This window comes from Salmo salar, chromosome 14 (genome assembly GCF_965601325.2).
Source record: "Salmo salar chromosome 14, fSalSal1, whole genome shotgun sequence".
NCBI classification, from domain to species: domain Eukaryota; kingdom Metazoa; phylum Chordata; class Actinopteri; order Salmoniformes; family Salmonidae; genus Salmo; species Salmo salar.
Window position 1 is genome coordinate 38744897 of NC_138304.1, and position 19358 is coordinate 38764254.

Consider the following 19358-nt stretch of genomic DNA (forward strand, 5'->3'; position numbering starts at 1 on the left):
CCAACAAAGTTCTCATTCCCAGACACTTCCACCTGGGGGCGAGGTTACCGACAAAGTCACATGACTGTTCGTGACCCGTAGCTCAAAGGAAAACTGTCCTCTGCTGGACAGATGTCCCTAGTACTCTCATACATTTTCTGTGGGGTGTCTATGAAAATGTGCTAATTTGTGTGAACCAAAGGCACTGATTTGTCATTAAAATAAAATAATTGTATAACAAGGCTCTTCCTGACTTTTACCGACTTTCTGAGAAAGTTCACAACTGGTCAAACCGGTAGTTTCAAAAACTTGAAGAAACGCTGTTGATGCGGTTACTAAAACAGCTGTATCGTTTGATTGGGAGAATATATTTATGTTCTGATCCAGATTTGAGTAGCAGAGAAAGATATCATACGCTATAACGTCATACGCTTTTGTCTAACCTGTTGAGAAACTGGTCAAAGTAGTGTAATTTTCCATGAAGAAAATGTTTGACTTTTGTGCTGGTGGAAGAAGTTTCCATTTTTAGAGACTAGTGTTGAAAAATGAAGGCTATTATAGTAGTGACTGTATTATAAATAGTAGTGAGATAGTAGTCTTTAGTGACTGTAGCCCAGAAGTAGTAGTGACTGTGGTAAAAGTACAGTGAGGGAAAAAAGTATTTGATCCCCTGCTGATTTTGTATGTTTGCCCATTGACAAAGAAATGACCAGTCTATCATTTTAATGGTAGGTTTATTTGAACAGTGAGAGACAGAATAACAACAACAAAAATCCTGAAAAACGCATGTCAAAAATGTAATAAATTGATTTGCATTTTAATGAGGGAAATAAGTATTTGACCCCCTCTAAATCAGAAGATTTCTAGCTCCCAGGTGTCTTTTATACAGGTAATGAGCTGAGATTAGGAGCACACTCTTAAAGGGAGTGCTCCTAATCTCAGTTTGTTACCTGTATAAAATACATCTGTCCACAGAAGCAATCAATCAATCAGATTCCAAACTCTCCACCATGGCCAAGACCAAAGAGCTCTCCAAGGATGTCAGGGACAAGAGTGTAGACCTACACAAGGCTGGAATGGGCTACAAGACCATCGCCAAGCAGCTTGGTGAGAAGGTGACAACAGTTGGTGCGATTATTCGCAAATGGAAGAAACACAAAAGAACTGTCAATCTCCCTCGGCCTGGGGCTCCATGCAATATCTCACCTCGTGGAGTTGCAATGATCATGAGAACGGTGAGGAATCAGCACAGAACTACACGGAGGATCTTGTCAATGATCTCAAGGCAGCTGGGACTTTAGTCACCAAGAGAACAATTGGTAACACACTACGCGGGTGAAGGACTGAAAACCTGCAGCACCCGCAAGGTCCCCCTGCTCAAGAAAGCACATATACATGCCCGTCTGAAGTTTGCCAATGAACATCTGAATGATTCAGAGGACAACTGGGTGAAAGTGTTGTGGTCAGATGAGACCAAAATGGAGCTCTTTGGCATCAACTCAACTCGCCGTGTTTGGAGGAGGAGAAATGCTGCCTATGACCCCAAGAACACCATCCCCCCGTCAAACATGGAGGTGGAGACATTATGCTTTGGGGGTGTTTTTCTGCTGAGGGGACAGGACAACTTCACCGCATCAAAGGGACGATGGATGGGGCCATGTACCGTCAAATCTTGGGTGAGAACCTCCTTCCATCAGCCAGGGCATTGAAAATGGGTCGTGATTGGGTATTCCAGCATGACAATGACCCAAAACACACGGCCAAGGCAACAAAGGAGTGGCTCAAAAAGAAGCACATTAAGGTCCTGGAGTTGCCTAGCCAGTTTCCAGACCTTAATCCCATAGAAAATCTGTGGAGGGAGCTGAAGGTTCGAGTTGCCAAACGTCAGCCTAGAAACCTTAATGACTTGGAGAAGATCTGCAAAGAGGAGTGGGACAAAATCCCTCCTGAGATGTGTGCAAACCTGGTGACCAACTACAAGAAACGTCTGACCTCTGTGATTGCCAACAAGGGTTTTGCCACCAAGTACTAAGTCATGTTTTGCAGAGGGGTCAAATACTTATTTCCCTCATTAAAATGAAAATCAATTTATACAATTTTTGACATGGGTTTTTCTGTATTTTGTTGTTGTTATTCTGTCTCTCACTGTTCAAATAAACCTACCATTAAAATTATAGGCTGATCATTTCTTTGTCAGTGGGCAAACGTACAAAATCAGCAGGGGATCAAATACTTTTTTCCCTCACTGTACGCAGACTTGAGACTCAGAGTTGTCTGTATTGCTGTACTGCCGGTCATTTTGTATCTTCCTGTCCCTTCAAAAGACCTAGCTCATTCATTGGAGTGAGTTCACTGGTGGGTCTTAAAGATAATTGTTCTTCTCTCCTTACTCACCCCCTCTCCATGTCACCCTGCTGTGGGGGCGACCAGTCCAAATCTCTCCAGGTCCTCATCGACTCGGGGGCAGATGTGAGTCTCATGGACGTTACCCTGGCATCCGAGCTGGGCATCCCCACTCAAGCCCTCCATTCCCATGGGTGTTAGAGCGCTGGATGGGCGCGCTATAGGCGGGGTCACCCACCAGGCCACCCCCGTCAACCTACGAATGTCGGGGAACCATAGCGAGACGATCCAATTCCAGCTGGTTGAATCTCCACAGGTTCCCGTGGTATTGGGATTCTCTTGGCTCCAGCGACACAATCCCTGCATTGAGAGGGCTACTGGTGCCATTGTGGGCTGCAGCCCGTCCTGCCACACTTTTTGCCTGAATTCAGCTCTGCCTGCCCCGGGATGTCGTCCTGGGGTCTTGGAAATTTCCCGGACCTATCCACTAGCTCCGCAGTCTACCAGGACCTCCGTGGGGGTTCAGTAAGGCCCGGGCCACTTCGCTTCCGCAGCACCGACCGGTATACAAGTAGGTCAAGCCTGAGGCACTGGCACGCCATTTTAGTGCTGTGGCTACACCCCCGGAAGCCGAGACCTTTCCCCCGCTCCAAGATCATTAGCCTCTCTGCTGTTCATCCTCTGTTGCCCTGTACCCTCTGTATTTTTCCTACCTTTTCTGTGTCTGGAGTCAAAACCATGTCTGACTGCCCCTTGTCTTCTGTTTCTAGGCCCATCCCTTCCCCCTGTGTCATCAATGGCCGGCAAGCGTACATGATGAGACGCCTCCTGATGGTTCGACCGTGGGGCCTGGGATTCCAGTACCTGGTTGACTGGGAGGGTTATGGCCCGGAGGAGAGGGGCTGGGTCTCCGCTACGGACACCCTGGACCCAGGCTTCATCTCTGAGTTCCAGCACCGGCACCCCTGCTTGTCTCCACCCCCCCACCCCCACCCTCCAGGTGTCGCCCATCTTCCCCATTATCCCCTGTGTACTTATACCTGTGTTTTCTGTTTGTCTGTTGCCAGTTCATCTTGTTTGTTCATGCCTACCAGCGTTTTGTCTCAGCTCCTGCTTTTTCCAGTCTCTCTTTTCTCGCCTTCCTGGTTTTGACCCCTGCCTGTCCTGACTCTGAGCCTGCCATCCTGTACCTTTGCCCCTACTCTGGATTATCGACCCCTGCCTGCCTTGACCTGTCGTTTGCCTGCTCCTGTTACAATAAACATTGTTACTTCACACAGTCTGCACTTGGGTCTTACCTTGATACCTGATAAGGGGTGCTTGGCCCTGTTAGTCTTAAGGCTGCAATTGGTAACTTTTTGGACGACCCTCCCAAATTCACATAGAATGGTGCGATATAGATCTGTTATTTCCATTGAAAACAAGTCTAAGAAGCGGTAAATATTTCTTGTTAATAAAAATATTTCACAGTGGTTTAGATGATACAATGGTTCTCTACACATTGCTTGTTTTGTCACAAACTGAAATTAGGTGAACTATTTGAATTTTTGCAACCAGGAAATGGCGGAGTGATTTCTTCATATTGCACCTTTTAACAGTGGAATCTAAACTGTGAGCCAGAGGGTAAGACCTGGAACTCATGTTGTAGGGGGTGTGCACAGTCAGATGGTATGTATTCCGCCTTCCTCACCACTTGTCTGTTGTACAGGTCAGACGGACTACTCTGCTGGACTCCCATGATCTTACTGCCCACTTTCACTACCCTAGCAAGTGTATTTCTAGCTTTGGTACCAAGGTTACCATCCCGACAGACCAAAGAAAATGTTAGGACAGACTGATTTATAAAAGAATCAAGGTCCTGTCAACCTGGAACGTTGCTAGTTTCCTGAGACAAAGGGCTTTGCTGGCCCTTAAGCAACATGTCGGTGTTACATTCAAGCTCAATTGATCAATAATGGTGCCAAGATACTTGTAATTGGCTACAGTGTTTACCACCTGGCCCTTAATGATAGCGTTCTGAGTGGTAAGGGGTTGACGCCTGAAGTCAATACACCTATCTTTGTTTTTTGTCAAATTAATTTGTAAGAAAGCACTGTTGCACCAATGTACAAAATCATCAATAGCAGGACCATTGCTAATTCCATCAGCATGAAGGAGACTGACTTACTGAGTCATCTGCAAACTTCAGGATGTGTCGGTTCAATGGTGTGCTTATTGAATGAATCTCTCTAACTTCTCTAGGGTATGTGGAACGGTAGCGTCCCACCTGGCCAACAGCCAGTGAAATAGCAGAGCGCCAAATTCAAACAACAAAAATCTCATAATTCAAATTTCTCACACATACAAGTATTATACACCATTTTAAAGATAATCTTCTCTTTAATCCAACCACACTGTCCGATTTCAAAAAGGCTTTACGGTGAAAGCATAGCATTAGATTATGTTAGGACAGCACCTAGGCAAGAAAAACCACACAGCCATTTTCCAAGCAAGGAGAGGTGTCACAAAAACTAGAAATACAGCTAAAATGAATCACTAACCTTTGATGATCTTCATCAGATGGCACTCATAGGACTTCATGTTACACAATACATGTATGTTTTGCTCCATAAAGTTCATATTTATATCCAAAAACCCCATTTCACATTGGCGTGTAATGTTCAGAACTGTTTTGCCTCCAAAACTTCCGGTGAATGAGCACATCAATTTACAGAAATACTCATCATAAACATTGATAAACGATACAAGTGTTATGCACAGAATTATAGATAAACTTCTCCTTAATGCCACCTCTGTGTCAGATTTCAAAAAAGCTTTACGGCGAAAGCAAACTTTGCTATAATCTGAGTACAGCGCTCAGACATCAAAACAGATACCCGCCGTTTTGGAGTCAACAGAAGTCACAAATAACATTATAAATATTCACTTATCTTTGATGATCTTCATCGGAATGCACTCCCAGGAATCTCAGTTCCATAATAAATGTTCATTTTGTTCGATAAAGTTAATCTTTATGTCCAAATACCTCCATTTTGTTCACGTGTTCAGTCGAGTAATCCAATTGCACTGTGCTCGCGCAGTAAGTTCAGACGAAAAGTCAAAAAAGTTATATTACAGTTCGTAGAAACATGTCAAACGATGTATAGAATCAATCTTTAGGATGTTTTTATCATAAATCTTCCATAATATTCCAACCGGACGATTCCTTTGTCTTCAGAAATGAAACGGAACACACCTAACTCTCACGGGAGAGCGCGCGATTGAGCTCATGTCATTTTCTCAGTCATCTGATTCCAAGTGCTCTTATTCTCTCCCCATTCACAGAAGAAGTATGAAACAACGTTCTAAAGACTGTTGACATCTAGTGGAAGCCTTAGGAAGTGCAAAATGACCCCACAGACACTGTATATTGGATCGGGAATCACTTGAAAAACTTCAAACCTCAGATTTCCACACTTCCTGGTTGGATTTTTTCTCAGGTTTTTGCCTGCCATATGAGTTCTGTTATACTCACAGACATCATTCAAACAGTTTTAGAAACTTCAGAGTGTTTTCTATCCACATCTACTAATAATATGCATATCCTACCTTCTGGGCCTGAGTAGCAGGCAGTTTACTACGGGCACACTTTTCATCCGGACGTCAAAATACTGCTCCCTACCCAAGAGAGGCTAAGAAAGAATGGTCATGCCACCAGCTAGTTGAATTCAGCCTATGAATTTCTCTAGTGTTGGAATATTTACTAGTAATGTTCAATTTAGGTTAGGGGGATGGTTCTTCCATAAGTCATAGAGGGACCGAAATTTGCACGGGCCCAGTCCATTGAATGAAACTGAACCCAGGGCTAGGGTTTCAGGTTAAGTTCAGTGGTGAAACTCACATTTGTGGTTAGAAAGTGCCATATTTCTGTTTTTCCTACCATGACCAGATTGGGATGTCCAATATGGAGCGGTTAGTACTTGGGGTCTGTTTGTGCATATGTGCAAGTGTGTGTATGTGTGTCATTGTGGGGTGATGTGGTCTACTGGTAATGATGTCAGCAGATATGTTTGTGCATGCTGTGAGGTCATGAGATCATGTTCTGGTGACACATTTGCTCAGACCTCCTTCCTCTCCCCCCTCCCAAACCTTCAGGGAAATTCCTACCCAAATATGGGTATGGTTGGCCTAGGGGAAGCTGACACTAACATCTTATAGGGCAAAAAGGCTAACCTGAACAGTGAATATGGAGGATGTATTTTTGCAGTGTGCAGACTGCATTCTTCTGTACTTCAGATTATAATGATTATTATAGAATTTCTTTGTGTACTCAATTTACATTTTACTGCATTGTTAGGAGCCAGTAACGTAAGCATTTTGCTGCATCTGCTATAACATCTGCTAAACTGTGTATGTGCCCACTAAACTTCGATTTGATTGCACTTGTAGGCTACATCCAGGAAGCTTTGGTAAAGATAGGAATTGAGCGAAAAGATGGCTTTGTAGATAAAAAGGCGAAAGTTTGCAAGTCATAGTAAATTCTGAAACTTCTTGCCTCACACTATTGAGATGCACCCGTCGCAGTGATTTCCTTAGAGACGGCATTGTGTCTGTTTGTGTTACATATGCACTTGGCATGACAGGAAACAGGTTGAGGGTGTAGGTACTGAGTCACACCCCCTAGGTAGTCATGGCTTTCAGGGCACGGCCTGTCTTCAGACAGCATTTTTGTTGTTGTTGTGGTCGTTGAATAACAGAATCATTCATGTGAAATGGTGAAAAACTAATTACCAATGTCTTGAATTCATGTTTGAAAGTGCACTAATTCTCTGGGATTTGGGCAGCTCTATACTTAGTTCTGCATTAGTCATTGTGATTCCTCGAAAAATGAAAAGCAGAAGTGATTTTAGGAGCAGTTTGGTCATTTAGATCCGTTTAGCTGAATGAAGATGTAATTTAAGCTATTGCAAAAGTCTTAAGTTTCATGAATAAGAAAGAAAAGAGAGAGTAACGACAGAAGTGAGTTTGGTTATTGCCAACTTGTTAACTTGTTAGAGCTCGAGCTATCTCTTACCTGGGAACATCATGCTATGTTTAATTTAAGTTTAGGTTTATTTTAACATCTTCTACGTACAGTGTATGCTAAAACATACATCAAATGTGATATCCACAGCACATTTGTCTATGTTACATAGTGTTGATTTTTCAGTGTAACATTTCTAGTGTTAATTCAGATGTTAAATTAAATCTGTAAGTGTTAAAATAACAGTCATTGGTGTAAAATGACCCCAGTGTTGGTGTCAATAACCAGAGGAGAGTGTGATTGTCAGTTTTACTCTGTGGAGAATAAAACAGTCCCATCAAAACCAAGCCCATAATTATATTTCCCAGCATGCTCCAATGCATGTGGAATTATTAGGATTGTTTTTATTATGTGTTTTTAATTGTACATTGATTGATTGATTAATCTTATGCTACACAAAGATAAGTAACATTTTCTAAGATAATCCAATCAGTTAGTTAGATTTATTGCACCCGTTACTGAAATGGTTGTTCCAGCGTAGCCCTTTCCTGCAGTCAATAACCAAAAACTTCTTCTTTGGCCTCATGGGTGGAACGTTATTAATATTTTTAATCATTTAATAATAAATCAAGATTGTTTAGAAAACAAATTTCAATAATCTGGTGTTTCTATGTTAATTAAACAGTTTTGTTATATTTCAGTCTTCTGTGAAGTATACCGTATAAAGCACTGTTTCCCAAGCCTGGTCCTCCAGTACCCCCAACAGTACACATTCTCAATGTAGCCCTGGACAAACACGCCTGATTCAACTTATTGAGGGCTAGTTGAATCAGGTGTGTTTCTTCAGGGCTACAATGAGAATGTGTACTGTTGAGGGTGCTCGAGGACCAGGCTTGGGAAACACTGATATAAAGTGTAATTTTGGGATACAAACTCAACATGGAAAACATTTCAACTCTATATCTGACATGTTACAGGTGTCTAATTTCTTTTAAGCCCATGACCATGCGTGTGAGGTGTATACTTTTGTTTCAATGTAGATTTGTTTAAAAGACTACCAAGATCACTCGGTGTGGCCCTGATTTAGCCCACTGCAGCAAAGGTTTAAAATGGTCTCCATTATCAATGTTAATAACCCTGACAGTCATTCTGAATGCAGGTTGCAGGTGAATGAAAATTCCAACTGAAATATCCTAATTGACTGGATTCCAATAGGAATTATACAACACTTTGCAAGCCAGCATAATGTGACTTGATGTGGCTTGTAAACCATACGTTTCAGGCCACTGTGTTAGGGTAAAACTAGGCCTCAAAATAAGGCCTCAAAATAAGGCCTTATGAGATACACTACATGACCAAAAGTATGTGGACACCTGCTCGTCGAACATCTCATTCCAAAATCATGGGCATTAATATGGAGTTGGTCCCCACTTTGCTGCTATAACAGCCTCCACTCTTCTGGGAAGGCTTTCCACTAAATGTTGGAACATTGCAGCGGGGACTTGATCCATTCAGCACAAGAGCATAAGTGAGGTCGGGCAGTGATGTTGGGCGATTAGGCCTGGCTCGCAGTCGGCGTCCCAATTAATCTCAAAGGTGTTCAATGGGGTTGACGTCAGGACTGTGCAGGCCAGTCTAGTTCTGCCACACCAATCTCGACAAACCGTTTCTGTAATGGACCTCGCTATGTGCACAGGTACAATGTCATGCTGAAACAGGAAAGGGCCTAACTGTTGCCACAAAGTTGGAATTTCAGAATTGTCTAGAATGTCATTGTGTAATGCTGCGTTAAGATTTCCCTTCACTGGAACTAAGGGGCCAGCCCCAGACCAGTATTCTTCCTTCCTAAAAGTTTTTTTTTTGTGTGTGTCAGCAATTGACCTTTGTTCTTAACAATTGGATATTATTCTACACTGCCTGCATACTCTTCAGTGGAATATGCAAAGCAGGTGTCTGTGCTTGTGGGCTGTTCCGTATGTGTACGTCAGGTACTCTGAAAAGCACATCAGGGTGGTGGTATCTTACACAACTACCTACAGTGTACATGATCCCTCGGTCTTCTCTTCTGCATAACTTCAAATGTAATGTGCTGACACAACATATCATCATGTGGTGGTAATTTTACCCGCAACATGATAGTTATTCTATCAACAGTTACGCAAAAAAATTGTTTCCACTGCAATTGGTCACTTCTTTTGTTTCGAACGTAGGCCGTTTTTGTTTTGTCAACATTTAGGAACGTTTACCGTCAATTGCTTTTTCCATCAGACCTGTTGTGAGTTTTTTTTATCCAACATGTACTTTACTCGCATAAAAATGGTTGGATGGAAATATTGTTATCCTAATGATTCAATGCATTTTTGCTTGGTGGGAGGTGGGGCTGGGGGCTTCCTTGTCTTTTCGTTGCCATGTGTGAACCCAGCCTAACTCCCGCAGGCATCTTATATTCTTTTGTTCTAGCCTACCCATCTTTGTTCATTAATGTCATCATCCAATGTTTGTGATTTCTATTTGAAATCTACTGTAAAAGTGGAGTCAGCAACATACTAACAAATCATATATCCTGTTCTTTTAAATATAATCTGACACTAGTTTGAAGTTGCCCAAACATTGACCATGAAGGAACTTTTAATGGGGGTGAAAATATTATAAATGAGATATGGTAAACATATTTTAAGTCATATTCTTGCTTTAGACAACATCTGTCGCTTACCACTCATTTCTTATTGTATTTTGGTCAATTGTCTTTCTCTATCAGACAGTACCATCCGAATTAACAATTCCATTGCCATCAATGACCTGCTGTGAGGGGTGGACGTCACAAATTTCTACCGCTGTATGGGTTCCTGTACAGTGGACCATGTTTCAGGAGCCAATTAAAATCAGCAGCGAGCTGCTCTGCTTTATAGCCTGAAGAAAGTAGCATTAATAACATGACTTGGGGTTTTGATTTAGCATTTGTGCAACAGTTAGTTTTTTACTGATGACACAGTGGCTTGCGAAAGTATTCACCTCCCTTTGCATTTTTCCTATTTTGTTGCCTTACAACCTGGAATTAAAGGGATTTTTGGGGGGGGTTGTATCATATGATTTACACAACATGCCTACCACTTTGAAGATGCAACATATTTTTTTGTGTGAAACAAACATGAAATAAGACAAAAAAAACAGAAAACTTGAGCGTGCATAACTATTCACCCCACAAAGTCAATACTTCGTAGAGCCACCTTTTGCAGCAAATACAGCTGCAAGTCTCTTGGCGTATGTCTCTGTAAGCTTGGCACATCTAGCCACTGGGATTTTTGCCCATTCTTCAAGGCAAAACTGCTCCAGCTCCTTCAAGTTGGATGGGTTCCGCTGGTGTACAGCAATCTTTAAGTCATTCCACAGATTCTCAATTGGATTGAGGTCTGGGCTTTGACTAGGCCATTCCAGGATATTTAAATGTTTAACCTTAAACCACTCAAGTGTTGCTTTAGCAGTATGCTTAGGGTCATTGTCCTGCTGGAAGGTGAACCTCCATCCCAGTCTCAAATCTCTGGAAGACTGAAACAGGTTTCCCGCAAGAATTTCCCTGTATTTAGCGCCATCCATCATTCCTTCAATTCTGACCAGTTTCCCAGTCCCTGCCGATGAAAAACATCCCCACAGCATGATGCTGCCACCATCATGCTTCACTGTGGGGATGGTGTTCTCGTGGTGATGAGAGGTGTTGGGTTTGCGCCAGACATAGCGTTTTCCTTGATGGCCAAAAAGCTCAATTTTAGTCTCATCTGACCAGAGTACATTCTTCCATATGTTTGGGGAGTCTCCCAAATGCCTTTTGGTGAACACCAAACGTGTTTGCTTATTTTTTTCTTGAAGCAATGGATTTTTTCTGCCCACTCTTCCATAAAGCCCAGCCCTGTGGAGTGTGTGGCTTAAAGTGGTCCTATGGACAGATAATCCAATCTCTGATGTGGAGCTTTGCATCTCCTTCAGGGTTATCTTTGGTCTCTTTGTTGCCTCTCTGATTAATGCCCTCCTTGCCTGGTCTGTGTGTTTTGGTGGGCAGCCCTCTCTTGGCAGGTTTGCTGTGGTGCTATATTCTTTTCATTTTTTAATAATGGATTTAATGGTGCTGTGTAGTTATGTTCAAAGTTTCGGATATTTTTTTATAACCCAACCCTGATCTGTACTTCTCCACAACTTTGACCCTGACCTGTGTGGAGAGCTCCTTGGTCTTCATAGTGCCGCTTGCTTGGCGGTGCCCCTTGCTTAGTGGTGTTGCAGACTCTGGGGCCTTTCAGAACAGGAGTATACACAGTTGAAGTCGGAAGTTTACATACACCTTAGCCAAATACATTTAAAGTTTTTCACAATTCCTGACATTTAATCCTAGTAAAAATTCCCTGTCTTAGGTCAGTTAGGATCACCACTTTATTTTAAGAATGTGAAATGTCAGAATAATAGCAGAGACAATGATTTATTTCAGCTTTTATATCTTTCAGCACATTCCCAGTGGGTCAGAAGTTTACATACACTCAATTAGTATTTGGTAACATTTTCTTTAAATTGTTTAACCTGGGTCAAACGTTTCGTGTAGCCTTCCACAAGCTTCACACAATAAGTTGGGTGAATTTTGGCCCATTCCTCCTGACAGAGCTGGTGTAACTGAGTCAGGTTTGTCGGCCTCACTGCTTGCACGCGCTTTTTCAGATCTGCCCACAAATTTTCTATAGTATTGAGGTCAGGACTTTGTGATGGCCACTCCAATACCTTGACTTTGTTCTCCTTAATCCATTTTGCCACAACTTTGGAAGTATGCTTGGGGTCATTGTCCATTTGGAAGACCCATTTGCGACCAAGTTTTAACTTCATGACTGATCTCTTGAGATGTTGCTTCAGTATATCAACATAATTTTCCTTCCTCATGATGACATCTATTTTGTGAAGTGCACCAGTCCCTCCTGCAGCAAAGCAGCCCCACAACATGATGCTGCCACCCCCGTGCTTCACGGTTGGGATGGTGGTCTTCGGCTTGCAAGCCTCCCCTTTTTTCCTCCAAACATAACGATGGCCATTATGACCAAACAGTTCTATTTTTGTTTCATCAGACCAGAGGACATTTCTCCAAAAAGTTGCAAACCGTAGTCTGGCTCTTTTATGGCGGTTTTGGAGCAGAGGATTCTTCCTTTCTGAGCGACCTTTCAGGTTATGTCGATATGGGACATGTATTACTGTGAATATAGATACTTTTGTACCAGTTTCCTCCAGCATCTTCACAAGGTCCTTTGCTGCTGTTCTGGGATTGATTTGCACTTTTCGCACCAAAGTACGTTCATCTCTAGGAGACAGAATGCGTCTCCTTCATGAGCGGTATAACGGCTGCGTGGTCCCATGGTGTTTATACTTGCGTACTATTGTTTGTACAGATGAATGTGGCACCTTCAGGCATTTGGAAATTGCTCCCAAGGATGAACCTGTCATGTCCTGACCCTTGTAAGATGTAATTTTCTATAGTAGAGTAGGTCAGGGCGTGACAGGGGTGTTTTGAGTTGTTCTATGTTTTCTATTTCTATGTTTAAGTTCTAGTTTTTCTCTTTCTATGTTGGGGTTGTTTGGGTTGATCTCCAATTGGAGGCAGCTGATCCTCGTTGCCTCTGATTGGAGATCATATTTAAGTAGGGGTTTTTCTTCCTGGGTTTTGTAAGTAGTTGTTTTCTGTTTAGTGTATGTCACCTGACGGAACTGTTGTCGGTCGTTTTGTTTAAGTATATTCATTAAAAGTAAATATGAGCACTCTACACACTGCGCCTTGATCCCCTTTAGACGAACCACGTTACAGAACCAGACTTGTGGAGGTCTACAATTATTTTTTCTGAGGTCTTGGCTGATTTCTTTTGATTTTCCCATGATGTCAAGCAAAGAGGCACTGAGTTTGAAGGTAGGCCTTGAAATACATCCACAGGTACACCTCCAATTGACTCAAATGATGTCAATTAGCCTATCAGAATCTTCTAAAGCCATGACATAATTTTCTGGAATTTTCCAAGCTGTTTAAAGGCGCAGTCAACTTAGTGTGTGTAAACTTCTGACCCACTGGAATTGTGATACAGTGAATTATATGTGAAATAATCTGTTTTGTAAGCAATTGTTGAAAAAATTACTTGTGTCATGCACAAAGTAGATGTCCTAACCGACATGCCAAAAATATTGCTTATCAACAAGACATTTGTGGAGTGGTTGAAAATTAGTTTTAATGACTCCAACCTATGTGTATGCAAACATTTTGAATTCAACTGTATACTGAGATCATGTGACAGATCATGTGATACTTAGATTGCACACAGGTGGCATTTATTTAACTAATTATATGACTTCTGAAGGTAATTGGTTGCACCCGATCTTATTTAGGGGCTTCTTAGCAAAGGGGCTGAATACATATGCATGCACCACTTTTCAGGTAAAAAAATGTTGTTATTAAAGTTAAATAAAGTAATTTTTTTCACTTCACCAATTTGGACTATCACGTGTATGTCCATTACATGAAATCCAAATAAAAATCCATTTAAATTACAGGCTGTAATGCAAAAAAATAGGAAAAATGCCAAGGGGGTGAATACTTTTGCAAAGCACTGTATGCATTCAAACAATTTACTGTACATTTTTAAAAGCTGAGGAAAGATTAGTTTGATGATGACAAATTGGCACATTTTCTGGTGTGATATTCAACACTAATCGATCAAAGAACTGCTTATAAATTCAGTGGCGTGTCACTGTACATACATTCTGTACACCTTAGTTATTCAGCACAAGTCAGCTATGAGTATTCATCTGCGGTGACCCATTTATCTACATGCCAATCACTGACATAAGTATTTTATCTGCTCCTTGATCTCCTGCGAGTTATCTGGCTTCGTGGTCATGAGTCTCTCCCTCATCTGCCCTCATCTGTACGGCAATCTGCCTGCATACTCCTCAGTGGAACACGCGCGCAACAGAGATTCATGGCTCGTACAGGTGTCTGTGCATGTGTTCTGTTTCGTATGGTTGAGGTGTGTGCGTCAGGCAATTTGAAAAACCAATTGGGTGGTGGCATCTTACACAACTAACTGCAGTGTACTTGATCCCTCTGTCTTCTCTTCCACATAAATGTCTCTCCCTGTCTCGTTCTCAGGTTAGTGTTTTTCATCATGAATCTTGTTCTGGATGCAGCTCTGCAGTGGTCACTAGCTGGCTCAGCCACAAAGTCATACAATTTTAACCTTTAAAAATAAATGTACACAGTACATACACCACTATACATACACCTTGCTTTTCAACACTGAGGTGATCCATCTATCTCCTGCATTTATCAAATGCCAATCACTGTATTTTATCTGCTCCTTGTCTGGCTTTGTGGTCACGAGTCTCTCCCTCGTCTGTACTGTACTCTACAGTGCCTTCAGAAATTATTCATAGCCCTGGAACTTTTACACATTTTGTTGTGTTAGTCTGAATATTAAATTGATTAAATTGAGATTTTGTGTCATTGATCTACACACAATAATACCCCATAATGTCAAAGTGGAATTATGTTTTTAGAAATGTTTACAAATTAATAAAAAATGAAAAGCTGAAATGTCTAGAAGTAATAAACCTTTTGTTATGGCTAGCCTAAATAAGTTCAGGAGTAAAAATGTGCTTAAAGCTGCAGTATGTAACTTTTTTGGGCGATCTGACAATTCAAATAGAAATGTGTGTTATAGATCTGTCATTCTCATTGAAAGCAAGTCTACTAAGCAGTAGATCTGTTCTATGTGCGCTATTCAATGCTTCCCGTTCTTAACTTTTCTTTTTGCGTCTTTAACTTTCAGTTTTGTACACCAGCTTCAAACAGCTGAAAATATGATATTTTTGGTTATGTAAAATATATTTCACAGCAGTTTAAATGTTACAATGATTCTCTACACTATACTTGCTTGTTTTGTCCCATAAACTGAAATTAGGCAAACTATTCTGTTTTTGGCAAACTGGAAATCTCGGAGCGATTTCTGCATAGTGCATCTTTAACAAGCCACATAGTACGTTGCATGGACTCACTCTGTGTGCAATAGTAGTATTTAACATGATTTTTAAATGACTACGCAATATCTGTACCACACACACAATTATCTGTAAGGTCTCTGTCGAGCAGTGAATTTCAGGCGCAGATTCAACCACATTTCCAATGGCCACTGTGTTCTTGGGGACCTTCAATGTTGCAGACATTTTTTGGTACCCTTCCCCAGATCTGTGCCTCGACACAATCCTGTCTCGGGGCTCTACGGACAATTCCTTTGACCTCATGGCATGGTTTTTGCTCTGAAAAGCACTGTCAACTGTGGGACCTCATATAGACAGGTGTGTGCCTTTCCAAATCATGTCCAATTGAATTTACCACAGGTGGACTCCAATCAAGTTGTAGAAACATATCAAGGATGATCAATGGAAACAGGATGCACCTGAGCTCAATTTCGAGTCTCATAGCAAAGGGTCTGAATACTTATGTAAATAATTTGCAAACATTTCTAAAAACCTGTCACTTTGTCATTATGGGTTATTGTGTGTAGATTGATGAGGAAAAACATTTATTCAATACATTTTACAATATGGCTGTAGTGTAACAAAATGTGAAAAAAGGCAAAGGGTCTGAATGCTTTCCGAATGCACTGTAAATATAAAAAATATTATTTTGACCAACAAGTGGCAGGTTTAATCAGCACCATGGGCAGCACCCTACACATTAAAGCAAGATTTTGATAAAAACTGATCACGTTTGTCAAAGTGGAAAATTAGTTGTAGTTGTAGCTGTGAACACCCCAAAAGTCAGTCCATGTTTCAGTGCAGTAAGCACGGTCGGCATAGCGGAGAGAGGCCAATGGAATCGTTGCAGGATATCAAGTGGGGTCCATTTGTCCTCATTGGAGCCAGAGTGGGCATTTTCAGTCTGCAAACACTTCTATATAGAAAGTCATGGCTGCCTGAGTCAAGGGCACACAGGGCCTCCACCAAGTTGGCTGTTGTGTTCACTGAATCATTCTGACATTTCACCAATGACAGCATCCAACGTGCTGAAGAACAGTCTTTTACATTCAGTCTCTTCTCCTCTGTACGGCTGGCCTACTGTACTTTTCTCCACGTATTGCTGGAGATTTGTAATTACATAAGGTCGCTGTTTGCTTGGAGCTAGTGGTGGTGCATCAAATAATTTGGTACTATCAATAGCATTCTTCCAGTTAGAATACCCTGCTTGGGTGAAGGCCTTCTCTGCGTTAGCATTAGACAACACAGAACTTTCGACATGGAAACAAAATTCAGCATCTGCGGTAACTGAGTATTCCAGCCACTCTCTTCCCATGAACCAGTTCCTATTACATTTTTGGACAGAACCTGTGGCTAGTTTAGGATTCTAGTCTAACCTGGACTGGCTCCTCTGTTCCAAGATCATCAGGAACAGTTGGAGGTGGAGGAAGCTATGGAGCCGTTATTCTGGCAGAATTTGTGGAAGGGTGGGTAGGCTCTGCACACAGAGCTAGCTAGAGTTCGGTAGAATCATCGCTGTTGGGCTTGATAGCGGCCTTAGTGGTTTGATGCTGCTGCTCATCGCTCTCCATTTCCTTTGTTTGGGTACTTTGGCGATTAACAGATTCCAACTAGCTTAATAGGCTAAGGCTAATAGCACTAATGCTTTTTATAGCATCAAAACACGGTTAAAACTATAATTTTGATCTCATGGATGGTCAGTCCTTGCATCAATAGATTTGCCTATACATTTCAGTGGTTACATTTCTTCAGCCCCATCCCTCAGCTATTTACCAAAACAGTGGTGGAGTGGCCGCTGTGTTATTGATGGAATTTGAGATTACCCCTTTAAATAATGAAAGCAGGAATTCGGAAGAAACACATTGACTTATTTTGGTTGACTCACTGCATGTGGACTCATTTTCACTTCACATGTGTACATTTTTTCACTACTGAACCATGCTGTGTAGACCTGAGCCAAGCTGCATTGGCCTGGTTACGCATCCACCATAGTTGCAGGAATCATGCTGGAAAGGGCAATGAATGTGAAATAGCCGAGCCAGTTCAGAGCAGTTTGGGTCGGCATGATCGTGTGAAAGGCTAATAGGAGCCAACAGTCTCAGATTTAAATGTGTAACTGCTAGTAGAATAACTGACTTTCTCCAAAGAAATGACTTATTTATTTAAAGAAAGACTTAATCACTAAATATTGAGTATGACTATGAGATTGAGTGTTTTTATAATGTAATGTGAATCATTTTTAACAATGTATCTACCCCTATGACCTATGACGGTATTGAAGAAAGTGAGGGGACAAAATGGATGGGTGAACAGAAATAGCGAGAACTGCAAGTGGAGGTTATTTTGGAAGATGGAGGTCTTATGAAGATTGGATATTTATGAAATGTATTTTTAGCATTTATTTGTGTTGCTGTTTAATGATCCAATCTCCACCTAAATAAATATATATTTCATTTTGAAAATCATATTTAATTTGTATTTTTTTTGGTCATCCCCAAAATGTATTATAGAATTATGATAAAAAAAATGTGTATACTTTACCTGAAACAAGTTATACAGTGGTGGATTATGTAATGATTTTGTATGGTATAATAATAATAATAATCATCATCATCTATTGGATTTATATTGCCCCAAGTTGTCAGTCATGATAACTAGAGGGACTTTGTAGTCAGGAGAAACTGTACTAATGTTTGGCACTCTCTGGCTTAGTTTACAGTCATCATTGGTAACAAACTCTGTAACCTGGGATATTTGCCAACCATGGATTAAATACTGTAGTACATTTTGAAAATGAAAAACACATCAGCTCTCCCTTGCTGTGTACTATGTGAGTTTTGTCAGCCAAGCTACAACACAGGAACATGAGCAGTCACTATGGCCAATGTATTGATCACGCTACAATGAATTTATCAATCATACCTCTCGAGTACATTGATATTTTTTATTGATGTCATGTTCTGGCTTAGTTTACATTCATCATTGGTAGCAAACTCCGTAACTTGGGGCTATATTTGCCAACCAAGGATTCAATACTGTAGTACATTTTAGTTGCAGACACCTTGTTAGTAATCTGAAAAGAATGACTAACAACGTAACCAAAATGTAATTCAAGTTATGGAATATGGAAAGATGGTGTCTGATGTATCTGCCTTGTGCCCTGGGCTAACAGTATTCTCTTGTTTTTAATGAAGTCTGAGACACTGTACTGAGGGTTTAACACTATCTGCCCTGACAATGACTCAGATTATTGAAATTGATCATAAATAATAAGATGACATGGCAGTATGTATTGACATGCATCTTCAATAGGATCTACTAATCTCAGCCAAGAACCATTTTTCTCATAAAAATCTCAGGGATGATTGATTCACTTGGCATATAATGGTGTCTGCCTGGGTTTCCTTGTTTCTATTTCAATATGTTATTTCAATTCTCCCCACAGTTTATATAAGTGAGTGGTGTAGGTTTTACTTCGATGAGAAAGGTGGAGAGACAACCCAGCTAGCACATAATGTTCTGAGAACCATGTTTCTTACAGCTTGGTGAGAGTGTGCTTGTCCTGTGGTTATTTTGCATAGTAGGATAGTATCTTGGCTTTGGAACATTCTCGGCATAATGAGAAAGAAGAATTAACAACATGTTATTTTCTTCTCAATAGAAAAAGAGAGGAAAGGAGAAAGGATTGCTTCCTTTGAAGCTGGACAGTTCTTCTGAAGAGAGCAAACATGCTTTTATCCAGTAGGGTGTCAAGGGGTGTGAAGAGATTCCCTTAATCTGTATTCATCTATTTAGTTTGTCTCTGTCAGGTTGCAAATAAAGTGCCATTGTGGATGTATTTTGTCTGAAGCAGTTGTATTGTTTAAAACACTATGATGAACTGTAGACCAAATAGCCTACTGTTGAATCATGTCACTTTATTTAGGTTGACTGGTTGTGCTGCTATGAGGACTACCTACAATTAAGGTCCCAGTTAGTCTTGAATGAC